This window comes from Dryobates pubescens, chromosome 2, assembly GCF_014839835.1.
Source record: "Dryobates pubescens isolate bDryPub1 chromosome 2, bDryPub1.pri, whole genome shotgun sequence".
Taxonomy (NCBI): domain Eukaryota; kingdom Metazoa; phylum Chordata; class Aves; order Piciformes; family Picidae; genus Dryobates; species Dryobates pubescens.
In genome coordinates this window covers 41,658,026-41,677,434 of record NC_071613.1, presented here as the reverse complement: position 1 = coordinate 41,677,434, position 19,409 = coordinate 41,658,026, and positions in this window count along the sequence as shown.

The window sequence follows — 19,409 nt, the reverse complement described above, 5'->3', positions numbered from 1 at the left end:
AGCATCTGGTAACCATTTTGGATCATTTTGTTGTATTAAATATAGGCCTGATTCCATCTAATGTATGTTAGGATATCTCCATTGCAATGGATGTTGAACTTCCCCTGTATGAGAAGTAGGCCTTGACTTTACATATGCAGAGGAGTGACATAGAGTGGTGACCTGGGGGTCCTAGTTTGTATCAATATTAATTCATCAAGGCTACTATGTAATGTCTTATTGACATACTCTAGCTTTTCATGGCTTGATGGGTGTTTTAGATTCCCAGTGCCACATGCAATGAGGAATTGTGTACATCTGACAAAATATGGCATATTGTGTATGCTCTGCAAGAAGCATCTATAGCTCCCTCTTTTTTTGATGAATTTTGCTGGGATTATCACTTTGAGATATTACTCCCTGGGGGGCTGTGGAGTCTCCCTCTGGTATAGGTGATCCTGCTCTGGTAGAGGGGTTGGACTAGATGATCTTTCGAAGTTCCTTCCAGCCCCTAACTTTCTGTGATTCTGTGATAACATCTCAATACTCTTTAAATTTAATCTTGAAAGATGCATTTATGTGCTGGTTTGAGGCCAGGCAGATCCTCCCTGAGAGGGGCAAGAGAATGACACACAAATGGATTGCAGAAATGATGGAAAGTTTAAATGGAAAAGCAGTTAAGTGTTTTACAGAAAGTTTAAGCACAGTGACAAATGAAGTCCCAAAGCATAAAGAATCCCCTATAGCACACCCAAAGGCCTCCCAACACTTCCCTTCTCCCCACCTGAGGGTATAGCCAAAACCCCTAGGGCTCTTTCTTCCCCACCCCCCACCACTGATAGGTTAGTCTCAGGCTGGCCAGGTCTGATACTGCCCCTCCCCCTTCTCCTGGCATTAGGCCTAGCCAGGCCAAAGGGGCCATGAGATATTCCCTCAGCGTTACCCTATAGGGAGCATCTCCCACAAGAGCAGAGAGGGAAGAAAGAGGAAGAGAATGATTTTGCAGATGGATTTATAGAGCACAGAATATTATGGGTATGAAATACAGTTTCCTGTGTCCACCTACTAGGCTAGACACTTGGGACACTGGAGGTGTAATTAATGTGGCAGTAACAGGAGGCACCCAGCCTAAACTGCCACAATCTACTCTTCCAAACTTTTACTTACATATCAGAGCTGAGAGCATCTGTCCTATTTCTCAAGCTCCCTCTGCCCATCTCTTATTGTCTCTAAACTTTACAAGATGCCTCTTTAATATCTCAAAGCTCTTCTCACTTTGGCCTATTTTTCTTCCCACCATTTATTTTCACAATAACATTCACATCTTAATTAAAAGAAAAACAACAACAAAAACAAAGGAGAAAAACCCCAAACAAAACAAATGAAAAACAAACAAAAAGAAAACAACACTGTGGAAGGGTGAGGTTAGTTTTCCCCTTTTCATTTATTTGATAATCCTAATTGTACTGAGTTGAATCAATACGATTCAGTTACTTTACATTTTCTAGAGTTATTCTGACTTGCACCAGAAGACAATCCTCAACAATTTCCAATACAGGTGTTTTAACAGCCTAAACAAAAATATACTTATGACTTGCACCAGAAGACAATCCTCAACAATTTCCAATACATGTGTTTTAACAGCCTAAACAAAAATATACTAAGTGGTGTACTTAAGAAATATGGAAGATGTTTTTGCAGATCTTACACTATAGCCTCTGCAAAAATGTTTCAAGAACCTCAATTTTTGCTTTATGAGATTATTTTTTTTTTTATCTCTGTTTTATGTATGGGAGCCTGGAAATTAATAAGAGAGGGATTTTTGCGTTTCACACAGCATAATGTAAACATATCAAAATGTAAACACCTGAAGTGAAATGAAGTGTTTCATCCCCTTATGTCTTTCTCTGACTGTACTGCAACATGAGCCTCAACAATCAGTGGTATCTAATGCTGTTGTGATGACTGGTTAAGCTGATAGAAAGTAATTTTCTACAAAGAAGTGTGTGGAATACATTCAGCATCACCAAGGATATTATTTCATAGCTTGTATTCTCATTTGCTTTTTGATGATTTCCATTAATTTCTTTTGTACCTTTGTATTGGTGTTCTCCTCAGAAGTAAAGGACCCAGTGTTATTATGTCTTACACGTTGATTTTTGACAGAACTTTTTCCTTCATGCCTGGGAAATATATTCCTGTACCTGGCCTTTTGGGTGTCTTTTTAAACAACATTGGTTTTGGCTGCGATCATGAACAGGATGCTGAGTAAAGTAAGCTATCCCATGGGTCCTGTTTCCAATCTTGTATTGCCTATATCTTCACATATTTTTGCAACACTGTTCAAGTTGCAGGCCTTCCTTGCACTGCTGGGAAAGAAAGCATTTGTGTTCCTTTAGGTCAAAGTCTGATGAAATATACAGGGACGAGGGGTTACTCTTGGCAGCAGATGTACCTAGAACTACTTCTGCAGGGTTGAATTTTCAGTGGCATTTGCTGATTTAATCAGCAAATATACAGCTGTAAAACTGCAGTTTAGTTCCTTTAGTCAGTTGATGGAAAAAACTGCATCCTTCCTCTCTCTTTATAAAATGAATGTGATTTGTTCTGGTTTTAGAATTGATCAGTGTGTTTTGCCTCTTCCCAAAATGGGAAAAACTTGTACATCCTTGAGCTAGGGAACAAGAACCAGCAGTTCTCATGGGTATAACAATTTCTCTTCCTTCCAGAATTCATCTGTCTCATTTTGTCTCTTCTGGCATCATGGCACAATCTAATTTCAACTCCCTCTACAAAACAATTTGCTGTTCCATTATTCTGCTACTTACAGCAGATATGTAACTCCATTCACATAGAGCAGGGAGAGATTTCTAAACGATACTCTTGTTGTCTCTGTTATTATTGGAACAATTTGGGGGATGTCAGAAAACTGTCAAATATGAAGGAATCAAACTGTTCCAAATAACTAAAGATCAGAACCTCCTTATGAATGATTAAATGCAGTTCATCAGCAACTCTAGCCAAGGAAAAGAAATAGTGTCAAATCTTTTTGCTGTCTCAGGCAGTCATGACCACACAAAAAAGATATTTATTTCCAGCAGGCAGGCTTCCTCTCTCAATGTTGTGGTTTTACTTGTTTGTAACAAGAGAATCATTTTCATCAACAAACATAGGGTCAGGTTTAAATCATTTTCTGTTGCCATCAGATGGAAGATTGTTTTGTCCTGTACATCTTAATTTTTTTTTAATATGTCAGATGGAAATTAAATTCATTTTATTACATTAAGCACAGAAACACTGGTTGACAACTATCATCCTAAATGGAAACCCAAATCTGATCATGAGTATTGGTAGTTTATTCTTTCCTCTTTCTTTGTGTTCTCCAAGAGCAACCTACCAGGACATTTGTTCTGTTTACAATAGTCAGAAATTTATGCCCAGTATCCTAACATAGCTTATTACCATCTCACTTACTGGCATCATGGAAACCTTTTCCACTCATGTAGATTGTATTGTTCCCCAGAAAATATAACAAGTCTTTGATAAGGATACCATCACTTATCCTTGAGAAAAAAATAATTCTGACTTACAGCTGGAAGACTATTATTTGAAGATTCCATAGTTTTTGTTCATACCACAGAACAACACTATTCTTTGCTTTTTTAATATATTGGCTCAAGTGGTACCAAAAAGAGAAAATGAATGAGCTACCACTTCCAAAATCATACAACCACCTTCAACAAACAATTAGTTACTTTGAAGTTTCAACCAGATGCAGCTTTATAAACCTGGAGTTCTAACGTCAATGTCTTCAGGAACTAAACAATCACTACCTCTGCTTCTTATTTTTTTCAGTCACAGGGAATAATTGCACATTAAAATGATATGGAATCATGCATTCATTCAAGTGTTAGGTTTATATTGTTATTAATAATCAAATATCTTCATTGACCTGAGGGTATGTCTATGATTAATGGTTTAGTGCAAGGGCTAAACTCCCCCTCCACTCCCCCCCACCCCATCTTCTTTCTCCTCTCTCCTTACCAGGAGATAAGAAAGGGAGGGGAAAAAAACAAGGCAGTGGGAGAGTTTTCAATTGATTTACACAGAATATTTACTCCTCTGCTACAAAGATACCAGGTTACATCAGTATATATAGAAAAGACAAAGGGAAAGGAATACCTGTCCAAATCCCGTAACAGGCAGAAATGCATCCACCTGCTCAAGGACTGGAAAAACCAGAGCAAGACCCTTCTTTCCAGGACCCTAACACTGCACAGCCATAAATGCCACACTTGTGAATTCATGGTTCTGATAGTGAAGAATATTATATGGTTAATACCACTACACTGAGTTTCAGTTCAAATTTGAAAATGCAGCGACAATATTGGCCTGCAAAGTACAAGATAGAATTTTAATGATCTCTATGCTTTTCTCAAAGTTTATTGGAACAGTCAAAGTGGAAAGACAGCTTGTGAATTTCTTAAAACTTCACTTAGCACATACTGACATGTGTTTGATTTAAAGGAATTTGATCTGAGGACAAGTACATGAAACAAGGTCTTTTCCTTGGTTATTTCTGTGATTCCGTGGCTCTGTTAAATGTAAGGAATCTGCAAATTGATTTGATGAGTTGCATATGTAAGCCTTCAGAAAAATATTAAACATCAAGCATTTTGCTCTCTTTAAAAATTTATATACCTTGCTTTGACTTAATAGTCAGACTTTCAAAACTTGCCAGTTCCTGGTCTAATGTAATAACCAGTGATTTAAACTAAAAAAAGAATCTTTAATCAAAACAAAGGAGACAAGGCTTAGGGAAGTAATATTCTTCCATATTTGAGGTTATCTAAGGAGAGAATTGGGCCTGGAGTCAGGTTAGCCTCAGACAAAAAAATGGAAGTTTGGGAAAATTATTCTATTGTCTTGCTTAGAATTCAGGATGATGATTTAGAAGGGTATTGGTGAATTCAGTGAGAACAATAGGGTGTTGTTATAACTCTTTCCAAACCAGAATTTTCTGTCCAGAAGTCCAAAATTTTGTCCTACCACCACTCACTCTTGACTCAATGTACTTATCTTGGAACCTGTCTTCACTATCAGTATGATCATGTAAGCCAGACACTGAGATTTCTCTATACTGTCCTTGTCAAATACAAACCTGAACCAACTCTTAAGACCAAGATTTCCCACTGTGTAAAAGAGTAGTCTGTTTTCTGAGGATGTTTCAGCCCATACTCTGGATGTAACTGGAAACCCAGAGACTTTCTGTGAAATAATGTGGATAAAGGATTTGTTCAAGCCATCTAAATGATCCAACATGGAGCTAACTATATATACTATGGTTATGACCACCACTAAATAGCATGACATCAGCTCTTTTGAGTCTTAATTAGGACAGATTGAATGAGCTGAGATCTATGTTAACCTTACCTGTGGCTGTTTAACCACAGTTTTGGACGTTAAGAATTAGTTAATGACTCCTTCATGACTACATCTAGTCTTCACCTCATTGTACTCAAGTCATGCAAGAACTATGCATTTCAGTGTTTTCAATCTGCTGTTTTCCTATTATGAAGGTAGGATGCTGTCCCCTGAAATAACTTTCCACTTGAGAACCAGACTTTCATCTACCAGAATATTTTCATCTACCAGAAATATTTTGGGGTATAGGGGCGATAATAAAACGTAGAAAGAAAGTAATGGAAACAGAGTCTCCAAATTCCTTTTTCCTTTTAACAACAACCTTCTTCTGTCTAAAGCTGCTTGTAGTTCAGTGCACAGAACTGTCTTACAGAAAAACTCCATAATCACTATCCTAAAATTAGAAATAAGTGGTTTGATGTTGGACTTCCTGTTTACTCTCTATGCATAAAATTGATGATTGCCTGTGGGTCATTGTTTTCTTAGCGGGGGGAGGAGACCACACCAAAAGGAAAAAAAAGAACACAAAAAACCCAAACCAAAAAGTTGTTATTGGGCTTCAGGAATGAACAACAAGTCCCTTATATAAAGGATTCACCACTTCATTGCATAAATTGCATTGCATTGGGATCTAGAGTTTATTTGTTTTCTCTTTGTTACATCTTTCTAAATATCTTTTCCCACATCAGAGAAGATTAGGTTTTGCTGTGTTTTGAGGGCTTGACTGTTCTGCCTCTCCATCTCAAAAGCAGAAAACTGAAATGCCTGTTAGCGGCCCAGTTGACAACAAAGACCATCAGGTAGAACTATAAATGGTAAAAGATAATTAACAGGAGATGGTTTAGCAAAATTCATTTCAGACAAATCTAAGCAGTGACATTTAAAACTGGTAGACATTAAGATAAAATCAACTGCATGTATTAGCTATAGAATTAGTCATTAACATTTAAATGTAGCCAGGAGGCAGCAATGAGAAGATGTCCTGCTGGCAAAAGCCACAGGACGTATATAATCCTCAATAGTAAAAGCTGTTAATTGACATGGAAGAACGGCAAACGAAAGGGACTGTGAGGTGAAAATCATCCCCAGATGATGTTCATATGCAGTTCTAACAGGCAGTCACAGAATCACAGAATGGTAGAGGTCATATGCGGATCTAACAGTCACAGAATCACAGAATGGTAGAGGCCAGAAGGGACCTTTGGAGACCATCTAGTCTAACCCTCCTGCCAAAACAGGTTCACCTAGGACAGGTTGCCTAGGGATGCATCCAGGTGGGTTTTGAAACTCACCAGAGAAGGAGACCCCACAATTTTTCTGGACAGCCCATTCCAGTGGTCTGTCACCCTCACAAAGTCCTTTGCAATATAAGATCTGCTTTAGCTCTATAGCTAGCTAGACTATTGCCTACTGCAATTCAGGCTATTGGTGACACCTAGATGGTGAGCAGGTGGGGAACTCCTTTAGAAACTGCACAGGGAAACAAAATGGAGTACATATGTGTCTTTACATTCAACGCTTTTTCTTGTCCAGACATCCTTTGGGCATATCCTCCTCATTTACTTCCCACACTACTGCTGCTATAAAAAGATCATGCCAGCTTCCACATTCCTACTCTGCAAGCAATCTAATGGTGCAAAAGAACTGCAGAACTTTTTATGATATTAAACATTCAGTTTCATACAATTTAATTGATTTTTTTAAAAAGTTATATCACTTGGGTGTATTAAGGCTACTATACATTATAAGGTGCAGAGGAGAAACACTAATAGCAAAGAGCACCTATGTTAGAGACAAGATTATTGCCTAAAATAGTAAGGGTTCTGCTTTTAGCAAACATTTCCAAAGCATGAGACACACATTAATTCTATTTTCTTTCAAGAGATGTTTGTCCAGATTAGAATTTAGTGTCTGGGGCTTATTGTGATTTCAATTAATTCAGAATTTAATTAGTTCATAAAGTTTTCAGACAGAAGGATAATACAGCCATGAAACTAGATTGACATGTAATTTTTGGATGATAAATTTATCACAGAATCTGAAGTTAAAAATTACTTTTTATGGCTTGCTAAAATTGATGTGTATGGTGGTTGAATCATACTAAGAGAATAGAGCACTGGAAATAGAATGGGTGAAATATAATGAGGTGCTCCATTTAAAACACCATGTTAATATTTACTTTGCAGATCTATATAGAAAGATTTCATACATCTGAAATAGTATTTCATTTTTAATTGGTAGATCTCAACACGTTCATCTCTCTTTTGTTTTTTTTTTCTTATCACACACTCCATACCTATTAATTTTGAGGTTTACCAGATTAAGCCAGTGTGAACATTCATTGGATAGCTGGTTATCAATGCTAATATGGAAGCAGAGTAAGCTGATGTGTAGATGTACTTTCATGAATGACAGAATGAATATAATTGTAGAATGGTAAACAGTGTTAACTGAGTCTCTGAACTAAATCTGTCTCTGTTGGGAATGAAAGACCACCACTGCTAATATTAGTTTGGACTTGAAAAGCATAAGTGATCATCTTCAGCTTCCTTCAATTCTCCTTCATCTGGGAAGCAGGGTTTTTTGAGATTCTAGTATATCTGTCTATCTATCTATCTACCTACCTACCTATATCTACCTACCTACCTATCTGACTACAAACCTATCTGCCTATCTAAATTGCTACATGTATATATATAAATGCACAGTATGTATGATTTTAATTATTTTCCTGCACAACACAGAAAACTACTTATTGGCTAAAGATCCCAGAATATGCAACAAAAATTGATTTGGTTTGATCTTTCTTCAATGATTTTAATTGTAACTGAATTGGAGTAGCTGAATATGTCTTTTTCTTTCCGTCCCTACTCACTCTTCAATCCACTGCATAGCAGAAACAAAAAACTGAAGCATCTGCTATTGTTATTTATTTATTTTTCCTCTAGTGACAAGAATTTTTATGTATTCCTTGTATAATCCAGAGTTGGAGCTAATAGGGCCCATTTGTTCTTTCTGCCAAGTGAGTCAGCAATGTACCTGCATTTCTAAACAAGTCCATAAAGAAAAAAAACCCAACACTTTGAGTCCTTTACATATTTTTTTGAAACACTCACTAATATAGATGATTTTTGACTGCTTAAAAACATTTTTTATGCAGTCAGCCTAAATATGTGGCATTAATTTAAGCTGCGCTTAAAGAATGCTATTTTCACAACATTTCTCCAATTCACATTCTTAACATTATTGCTTATATTTTCAAATGAGTAGGAGAGAGTTGAGAAGGAAAAAAGTATGGGATGACTTGGAACAGACCTCAAGTCTCCTTACTTCTCTTTCTGTACTTGTCCCCAAAGACTATTGTTGTGTGTATGAAAATAAGACTGTTTTCCTACTAGTCTGATTTCTTGAAGTATGTGTAGTAAAACCTGAGTCTGTTAGAATTACAGCAGATAATATAAGAAAACTGTAATTAAATGAACAATATAAACAGAGAGCTAGACTAATTATGGTGTGTTCTCTGAATATGGCTAAGCGGAGGAAAAGAATGCAAGATGTAGATAAGCTTTCTCTTTTTGTCTTTTATGGAAAGGAAGCGGGTTTATTAGTTTAGAGAGCAGCATAAAATAAACACTATGCAAAATTAATTCTTTATGATCCACTTTTTTTGGTATGCCTATAGCCATCTTCCAAGATGGTTTATAAAAGCCCTAAGGTCTACTGTAATGATGTCTTGTAATTAAGTGGGCTTCCACTGCAGAAATGACAACAAAAATACTCTAGAAAATTGATGCTTGTGCACTTCAACTGAGACAGGTGACCAGGTCTGAACTGCTGCAAAGCATCACACTTCTGAGGACATCAATGGAATTAGGCCCATATAGAGTACCTGATTGCTTGGCATGTGGCGTACACTCTGTGAACTATACAGGTAATATCCCCTCTCATAAAATATACTGGACATATAGAATCATAGAATCAGTCAGGTTTGGAAGTGACCACAAGGATCATCTAGTTCCAACCCCCCCTGCCATGGGCGGGGACACCTCATACTAGACCAGGCTGGCCAGAGCCTTATCCAGCCTGGTCTTAAACACCTCCAGGAATGGGGCCTCAAACACCTCCCTGGACAACCCATTCCAGGGCTTCACCACTCTCATGGGGAAGAACTTCCTCCTCACATCCAGCCTGAATCTCCCCACCTCCATCTTCATTCCATTCCCCCTAGTCCTATCACTACCTGATATCCTAAGAAATTCCTCCCCAGCCTTCTTGTAGGCCCCCTTCTGATACTGGAAGGCCACAATTAGGTCACCTCGGAGCCTTCTCTTCTCCAGACTGAACAGCCCCAACTCTTTTAGTCTGTCCTCATAGGAGAGGTGCTCCAGCCCTCTGATCATCCTCATGGCCCTTCGCTGGACACTTTCCAGCATGTCCATATCCCTCTTGTAACAGAGGCTCCAGAACTGGGCGCAGTACTCCAGGTGGGTTCTCAGCAGAGCTGAGTAGACGGGAAGAATCACCTCCCTTGACCTGCTGGCCACACTTCTCTTGATGCAGCCCAGGATCTGATTTGTTTTCTGAGCTGCAAGTGCACATTGAGAGCTCCTGTTGAGTTTCTCGTCCACCAGCACCCCCAAGTGTCTCTCCTCAGGGCTGCTTTCCAGCCATATAAGCATTTAGATCTTAAATAACAAATGAACTCTTGGACCAGTAGAAAAAGGATCATTGTGTATTTGTCAGTCCAGACTCTAGTTTTAATTATCTACTTTACAGTGCATCATCTCTGTTATCCTGACAAAGCCCACTTGTCATCTTTTTTGACATTGTTCAGAATTTGGTGTGGTAGTTCAGAGATGCTAAGAGCAGCAAGCTCTTCAGAGTGACAGAAGAGGTCTCATATGGATTACACTGGCTTTCACACAAAAATGACTACAATGAATAAATGTCATCTTGATAAAATGGTGGGATTTGGATGTGTACTTCCTGTGAGAAAAATCCATACATATAAAAATATAACTTAAAGATATTTCTGTTTTTAATATCTCAAACGAATGAGAAAATGTTCTTCTTCAATAGAACTGGACTTTGTTCTCATTTAGGACATGTCTCTCAATGTTATAACCTCACACATCTTTATGTTGTAGTTAACTGAGTCATCTAGAAGAAGAGCTATGTATCTCAGATTCTCATAACCTCTGCTCATCATCAAAATATTCAATGGCTATACCTAACAAAAATAGTATCTCTATGCTAACCTTTTAGAGACATTATAAAGCTGGATAAGAGGGATGATAGTGATAGTCATTTTAAAAGTTTTATGGCTTATGCTGGTACTCTGCAGTGCCATCAAAATAATAGTCCTATTGTTTCAGTTGGAGTGTAAGTTATTATTTAAACAGTTGAGACACATAATTTCCTTCTTACTGCTGCCTCTTACCAGACAGCTGGACTTACCATGTAAAATAGGAAGCAAAAGAACTTACTGTATTTTATACCTTAGTCTCTTTCTGCAGATAAATGGATAAAGAATACATTCTCCATCCTGAGTCACATCACATTGCAGATACTTTCAGGCTTGGAGTATGACAATCAACTGCACTTTATTAGAAGCAGATAATACAAAACTGATGTGCATGGTATTTCCTAAAGTACCCAAATATCAGAATTCCTGATCTGCAAGAGATTTCCTGGTTTGCAACCTTTTAATTTTGTTGTGTCTTAGCAGCAAAAATAATTAGAATAAATGAAAAATAAAGCTGATTTTTCACTAGAAAAATGGAAATACTGGGAAAATGTTTCACTGCCCTTCTCAAAGTATCTTGTTATGAAGTGACAAAATGGATGCTATTTCTCTTGATATCCCTGTCTCTGAAAATTTAAATGTTTCGTTCATAAATTCTCTAGACATTTTCTGCAAGCATGTATTAAAACATTGTAGAGAAACCTATTAACTTATTAGCATTTCCCAAGGGCAAACTGTTTCATTGGAAAATGTCCAAGCAATTCTACTATTTGGTTCACTTTTTTTTTTCTTTCTGAAATTAAAAAAAAAGAAAAAAAAAAGAAAGAAAGAAAGAAAAAGGGGAAACAGGAATCTCAATCTCTATCAATTTGCAACAAATTTATCAATTTGTAGCTCAAATATCCTTTGGGACAGGAAGACAAAACTTCTCATCTAATTGACTCAAACTCTAACGGTTCCTAAGATTCAAACCTTCTCTATTTCCCCAACTTGTCTGCATGCTGCTGTCATGTACTAAAATGTTCTACCGTGTTTCAGTGCTGAAGGAGAGGCTTGGTGCTTCCACATCTGGACAGTATGAGAGCAAATGGCTTTTAGCAAGACACAAGGAAGGCAGGGAAAGAATGCCATGGCAACAAAACAAAACAAAACAAAACAAAACAAAACAAAACCAGCAAAATTTTCTAGCTAGTCCTTTCCAGTGTGCCTGTTTGTGTGCTCTGTCTTGTTACCCAGCCAGTTCAAAACCCCTGTTTTACGAAAAATCTTTAGACAAAATCTTCTAGTCTGCTCTGCCGTTTAGGCAGCCAACTCAGACCACGACAAGCCCAAGACCTGGATTTCCCATAGCCCCGGGCTATTCATGGCCTAGGGCCATTTTTGTTTCCTACTATAAACATTTATTTGCAGAATATTCCTGTAGCTGAATGCTCTAGCTGCTTTGTCTGTGGAGTACCTGCCTGGTTTGGTTTATCCTAACACTCTAGTACTTGTAACTGTTGTGCACATTTTCTATTTCAAAGACAGTATAAATCTTTAAACATAAGTCAGTCAGGATATTGAGATGCCCAAATACCTTTGAAAATCAGGGTTTTTGAAGATTTCTACTGATAGCCAAAGCTCTTAATCTGCTGCTTGTTAAAACTCTGGTCTAATGCTATGGCTTAGGCCAAAAGGTAGGTTTATAAAGGCATCCAAAGAATATTGGAAATACTGTTTTCTTGTAATTTATGAAAATGGGTTTCAACCTTCCATAGCAAGCAGACACTTTGGAAATATAACTAACATATTATTTTAAAAGATAAGAAGAAACTGACCACCTCTCTCTTTACTTCTTATCTTCAAACATACCTGTACAACAGATTCTCCTACAGCTAAAGCAGAAAAAGCTGGGGTGTTTTAACACTACGGCATGTTCAGTTGGCTGGATAAAGCTTACAACTTATAACTCATGCAATAATACTTATTTTGGGAGCACAGAAATAACTTTAATTCTAGCATGTTTGTTTTAGCTAGAATAATTCTTGCCTATTCTTGGCACATTGTTTTCAAGAGAAGTTAGACTCCAATGCAGTTGTATTTCCAGCTTTCACTAATTTTTCACTGTTCAGATAGTTAAACCTTCAGAGCTTCAGCAGAACTGCAACTAACAGGTATCCTGGGATGCTGTGAATCCAAATGTTGACATTTTGTTGCAAAGCTTGTTAGAGCATTTGCCAGGAAACTAAATTCTGTAGCATTTTAAACTAGCTGATTGCTCTTGAACACCTTTGGCAGTTGTATTATTCCTTGCAAACATTTTTGGAGTTGGATGGGGATCATACTGCAGCGGCCAGACAATCTGTCCACCAAATATCCTTGTTTTGAAGATACTGGGTAGCTGTTTTCACTCTCCATTTACTAACGGTCAAATACATGGGTGACTGAGTAGATTTCTTGTTGCCAATTAATATGACAGAAGGTCACAAAGGAATAAAACAATCTGGATCATACCATGGCAGCATTTTGCACTTCCTTGTCATTTTTAATTCAAAAATCTTTAATTAATCTACAGGTTAAGCAGAAGTAATTTTCCAGAGGTATATGGTTAGCAGGCAGGAATATCTTCTTAGTCACATTATACTAACATACACATATAATATGATCCTTGTCACAGCTGGAGCTCTGCAACCTGTGAAAAAGTTTCAGTCCAAGTGTGCTAACAAGTAATACATTTAACAAACACAAACACATGCTTTTAAGAACACATTTTAAGTAATACCTAGCAACTCAAACTGATTAGGAAAAAGAAAAATGGACCTTAGGGGAATACTTGGTATCTTGATGCATGTTTTGATTCAAAGTAACTATTTATGGGAGGATTTATTGGTTTGGTTTTGGCTCGGGTTTGTTTTCTGGTTTTAATATAGAAAATTGTTAATTATCAAACTAATGAGAAAGAAGTGGAAAACTAGAACACACAGCAGCTCCCGTTGTTTTGGGGGCTCTCTCAGCTAAAACTACATGTTTAAATATCCAAGTGCAGGTCTAACAACAAAAATGTGTGCCTTTTTTTCCCCCCTAGAAATGCCAATTAGTAATGAAACATTTTATTTTAATTAGCATTATAGTAAAATAATTCTATCAGTGAAAAGTTTCATTTTGGAATGTAATTTTTAGGTTTTTTATATTGTTTTGATAGAATCTAATTTCAGCATAAGCATATTTAAGACTTTGCAGCATATACAGAAATAGTTATGAGGGAAATCTCAGCAAGATTCCAGTGGGATATTCAGATGAGATGGAAGAATGGTCCTTAAGATGGTCATGCATTGGAAACAGTTACATGAGATACAGGAAAAATACTTGGGAAATGCAGACCTTCCACACTCTAAGTTTATTTTTTACTTCTGTCACTTTAGAAGAAATGTTGTAAATGTTAACTCTTTTCCTTATTCAACACATCTTTCACTTCATTTCATACAAATGAGTTCTCGTATGTTTATTCTTTTAGCTTAACTTTGTATGAAGGATCTTTGGAGGACATCTAGGCCAATATCTTGTCTAGCATGGGGCCACATTAGAAGGCAGATCAGCTTGCTCAAAGGTTAGCTTGCTCTTTTCCTGAGTTAGCATTGTGGAAGGACCAACAACATTAAGCAATGAACCAAATCCAAAGTGAACCTGTACAAATACAGTACACTGTAGGGTATAAAAACTTGTTTGGGCAGGTGTCTTAGTTGCTTTCCATTCAGATAGACCTGATGGAAGCTATAGATAGCACATAGCGGTCAGACATATATGTAGGACGGCAACAGGTGAAAGCAAGACAGTACTGAACAATTATAGATAATAATCATAGCCCAATAATAACCACCTTAATTTTAGAGATTAAAACTGCAACTATTTTGTATGGAATTTTTTTCAAGCAAGTTTTCATGACTTTTTGCAGTTTCAAGCTGGCTCTTCAAACCTGACATATCTGTCATTCTTGATGTTTTAATTATTTCTCTCGTGGGTGTGCTTTCAAATGTTTCATCCATTCTGAAAGAGATTATCCTTATAGTCGCATTCATAGTGTTCATTGTTCCCTTCTCCAGACATGACCTATGTAGTGTTTTGGTTTTCATAGGTAAACATTCTTACCATTCAACCTGATTACTCAAAAATGGAGGTTTCTGAGAACTGCTTTTGTGATCTTTAATTCCACATTTTTGGGGGAGGGTTGGTAAATTAATGTTAAAGAAGAATGCAGAAGACCATACAGAGTGCATGAAAACACTTAAAATAAAAATGTAGGAACCCAAAGAAACAAAGAAATCAGACTGATTGACCTGCAAATATCTTTTCCTCCACCTTCTTTTCTTTTCTGTTCAGAAATAATTGACAATTTTTATCCCATCGGGAATGTTTAGGTGACAAGGAAAATGTGGAATGGACATATTGTGAAGTAACTAAACAGTCATCCCTAGCTGGTAATCACCCATGATCAGGTGGAATAGACAAATTTACCTTCTTATTTTGGAGCTAATGGAAGTCCATAGAGGTTCTCTGTGTTAAAACACTAACTCATTAATGTCTTGTAGTACAAATTGCCTTTCTGGCTATAGAAAGCACGTTTACATGCTGGTTACTCATAAAACCTTTTCTCCTTGCTATAGTTTCTAATAAAAATTTGGGTTATGTTGTTCATTGGTCTGAAATCACATAAAGTCTGGAGTGGATTATTTTGTTCATTGGGCTGGAGTCACCTGAACTGCAAAGAAGATTATGTAGTTCACTGGACTGTAAGCAGTGCATTGGGTTGATGAATTCTGCTATTCTCTGTGGTCTAGGCAGATCCCCTTAATTTCTCTCAGGGATACCCACTCTTCTTTGTTCAGTAAATTCAACATTTAGCTGTTTCTAAGCAGTTAAGAGAAGTCCTGTTTTGTTTGGACAAGAGTAGGTACACCTATATCTCAATAAATATTCTCTGATGAAAGCGGGAAGTGCACTAGAGCCTGCTAATAATTTTAATTGAGGTGAAAAATCCAATCAGTTATGCAGAGACTGGAGTTCTCCAATTAAGTATTCCTTTCATCTGACTCTGCACCTGGTTAGATTAAGCACATCTCTGTGACATTTAAGCACCCAAATAACATGGTGATTATTTGCACTCCAGTAAAACCTAAAGGACCTATTGTGCCAGACTGCACAAAAGTAGAATCATTTTCAGTCTTGCCCTGCCCCCAGGAAAGTATAAGCAGAAGCTGATGACTGATAAAACATGACAGAGGAAGAATTGATTGAGGACTATATTTCTCTGGAGTAATTATGAGACTTCCAGGTTATAGAGTATTTAATTATAATTCAGCTAGGTGGGGTTTTCTGTTGTTTGTTTGTTTTTATACAATACTGTGAATAATTTGGCCCATCAGTTCAACTTTAAGCTACAGTAAACAAATTGAGGTGGCATAGTCAAGTCAGGTGAGAAGGGGGAAAAAGGCTTTTAAGTTTCATTAACAGAATCTTACAAGAAAGGATTACAGAGAGAATGCTAGGAAGCTGATTTTAAAGGAGTGATCAATCATATAAAAGGGATGGGAGCAATTGCGTGAAAGTGGCTGGGATACTGCCAGAAATTGTTTTATGAAATACAAGGATTTATGTGTAGATAGATGTATGACTTCATTCTTACTGGAGTTCTGTTGGGAAGACATCACTTGGTTATTAAACACATTCTGATTTTTTATTGACTTATACTCCAAAAGAACACCATGGTGTTCCAGAAAAACTTCTGGAGACGGAGTTTAAGTACCTATATGACAGATTTATCTATCTCTTCATAACACAATAACATAATTTGAACAAAATCCACACCTTGCACTGAACAATGACTCAAATTTGACCATGGTCTTCAGCAACTGTATGTGATGTTTGAAGTATATATCTAAAGGGTCCTTCATTATTACCCTAACGTGAAGTTTCGTAATTTGTTTCTTAGGAAATTAAACTATAAATGTAGGTGTTACCAAGAAAAAAGTCAGCCAGCTGCAATGCAATTTTAATGAACTATTTCCCATTGTTGAACCAGCCTATTAATACAGCCTACAATGATTCAAGTGACAGATGATAGCTTTTCATTCTACATAGTTTCTTAGGGAAGAAGAAAAAAGCAAAACCAGCTTCAGTATCTGCAGAGAAAGGCTTTTCCTAATTATGCATAATATAGTATTGCAAAATATAAGAAACTGAATTTTAACCTTTTATTTTAAACTATAAAAAAAAAAAATCAATGCCATAAGAGTATGGAGCATGTATAAGATTTGCCCCTTCTTTTGTTGTCAGTAGTTATACTCACAGTCCACTGTTAAGCTAATATTATGGCTTCATTGTTTTCCTTTCCAATTGTGTATTTCTGTCTTTGGAGACAAATGTTTCTTTTCCTTATTTACATAGATGTTAAGTGCTGCCGAGGAGAAGGAAGTTATATTTCACAGAAAATGTTGAAGATTGTGGAGTAAAGGATGTGCCTTTGCAGTAGAGAAATTGACACCTGGTTTTCTAAGAGCAAAAATCCTAATAAATGAGTACGTTTTGGGAAGTGTGAAATAAATTTCCCCAGGTAGCAGAAAAATGCCTGCTTCCTGGAAGGTGATCCTGACAGGAGCATAATTTCAAACTAGAACTTTCTGGTGTCTTGTCCTTCTCTGCCTTCTTGCTGCTCATCCTTTTCTTGCTCAACTGTTTACAAGCTCCTAATAGCTTCTAGCTGCAGCTTAACACATGCATTTATGTGCACATAATTGCTGCAGTATCCGTGAGGGTACAAGCCACCAATTTCCAGTGAAGGGCTTCCTTTTTAACCTCCAAACTGATAATAGTGTGTGCACAGGAAAAAACGTTGTGAATATAAAATTCATTTGGGAAGCTTTATACCGCCAGTTATAAAATGTCATTAGTTTCCACAAACTATAGATGATTTTTAACTTAGCACCATAAAAAATCATTAGTAAACCCATTTTGATGAAAAATATTTAATCACCACATTGGAAATTAATAGTTGCTTTGGTAGTGTTGTTGATACAATTACTGTAAATTTAGTTAAAAAAGGGGGCAGTACGAACCACTGTTGTATTTGCATACAAAAGTAGTGTGTCAGGAGAGTTGAATTCTGAAAGAGAATTGGGAGGAGACAAAGGCAACAATAGAAGTCTTGTGGGCAAAAAGCTGATTCTGCAGTCAGACAGCTGACTGTAGGCCCATTGTTGATTTTGAAGGCAGAAATTGTTAACAAAACACAACAGCCTAGAGAAGAGGAGGCTCAGAGGAGACCTTATTGCTATCTACAACTACCTGAAGGGATGTTGTAGCCAGGTGGGGCTCGGTCTCTTCTCCCAGGCAACCAGCACCAGAACAAGAGGACAAAGTCTCAAGCTGCACCAGGGGAGGTTTAGGCTGGATGTTAGGAAGAAGTTCTTCACAGAATGAGTGACTGACCATTGGAATGGGCTGCCCAGGAGATGGTGCGGTCACCATCACTGGAGATGCTTAGGAAGACACTGGATGGGGTTCTTGGTGCTATGGTATAGTTGATTAGATAGTGTTGGATGATAGGTTGGACTTGATGATCTCAAAGGTCTTTTCCAACCTGTTTAATTCTATTCTATTCTATTCTATTCTATTCTATTCTATTCTATTCTATTCTATTCTATTCTATTCTATTCTATTCATATCATTTTAAAAGCAGATAATTGATAAGAGAAACTAAAAAACATTACAGAAACAGTATCCAGCAGAGTTGAGAATGAGCAGAAAAAACATACCAGGATAAATTTCTGTGGAGCTCTAAAATAGGTTTGTAATGCAGAAAGATTCAGGTGTATTTAATAGTTATATAATACACATATAGGCACAAAACAGCATGATATAATATGATTGATTTTTTTTCCCCTATTTTTAACCAAATATGATGTTGGTAACTGCAATTGTTAAGCATTCATTACATATATAAAAAAATCCCTTGTAATTTGAAATCTAGTCTTAAAAGTGCATGCTCAGATTTTAAATTTCTTTTGTGATATAGAATATATGAAGAATGAATGTGATAGAGCAAGGTTATGGCACTTGTAAAAGTTGCAGATACATACAACCAAGTAAGCACTGTAAAACTAACTCAACATTGATTGTAGTCAAAATAGTAGATCAGTTACTGAGGTCCATCAATAGAATTTTGTGGAAAGCATGTCCTGTCAAAATAACTTAATAAAAAATCTTGAAGGTACATAAACTCATATGTCCTCAAGAAAATCTTAAATCCTCACCTTGTGTACATCAGAATGTGAATAGAAATTGTGTGACAGTAAGATCTTTCTATCATGTACACATGTTAATGAATGCTTTAGGAAAATTATCTGACTTAAATGTTCATTAACTTCATTAATATCAAACTTTTTCTTGCAAGCGTACTGAAACCTAGTCAACAGGTTTGCTCACTGAAATACTTTGCCTATGGCAATCATTCTTAAATCAATAAAAGCCAAATTCCAAATGCAAGTATGAAAGAATAAGAACTTCCTTTCACATTTGTATCCTAAAGTATCATACTGCATAACAACTGCATAGGAGTACCTCACAGCAGGAAGCGCAGCACATTAAAGCAAATAGTGAGAGCTTGCCTCATTGGAAAACTTGCCTTGTAAAGGGAAACAAGTTCCTCTAATTAAATTTAAACCTTTAGAGCTATGAAACTGTATTTTTTAATCTATACTAGTAGTGGCTGTAAAATTTAATCTAAATT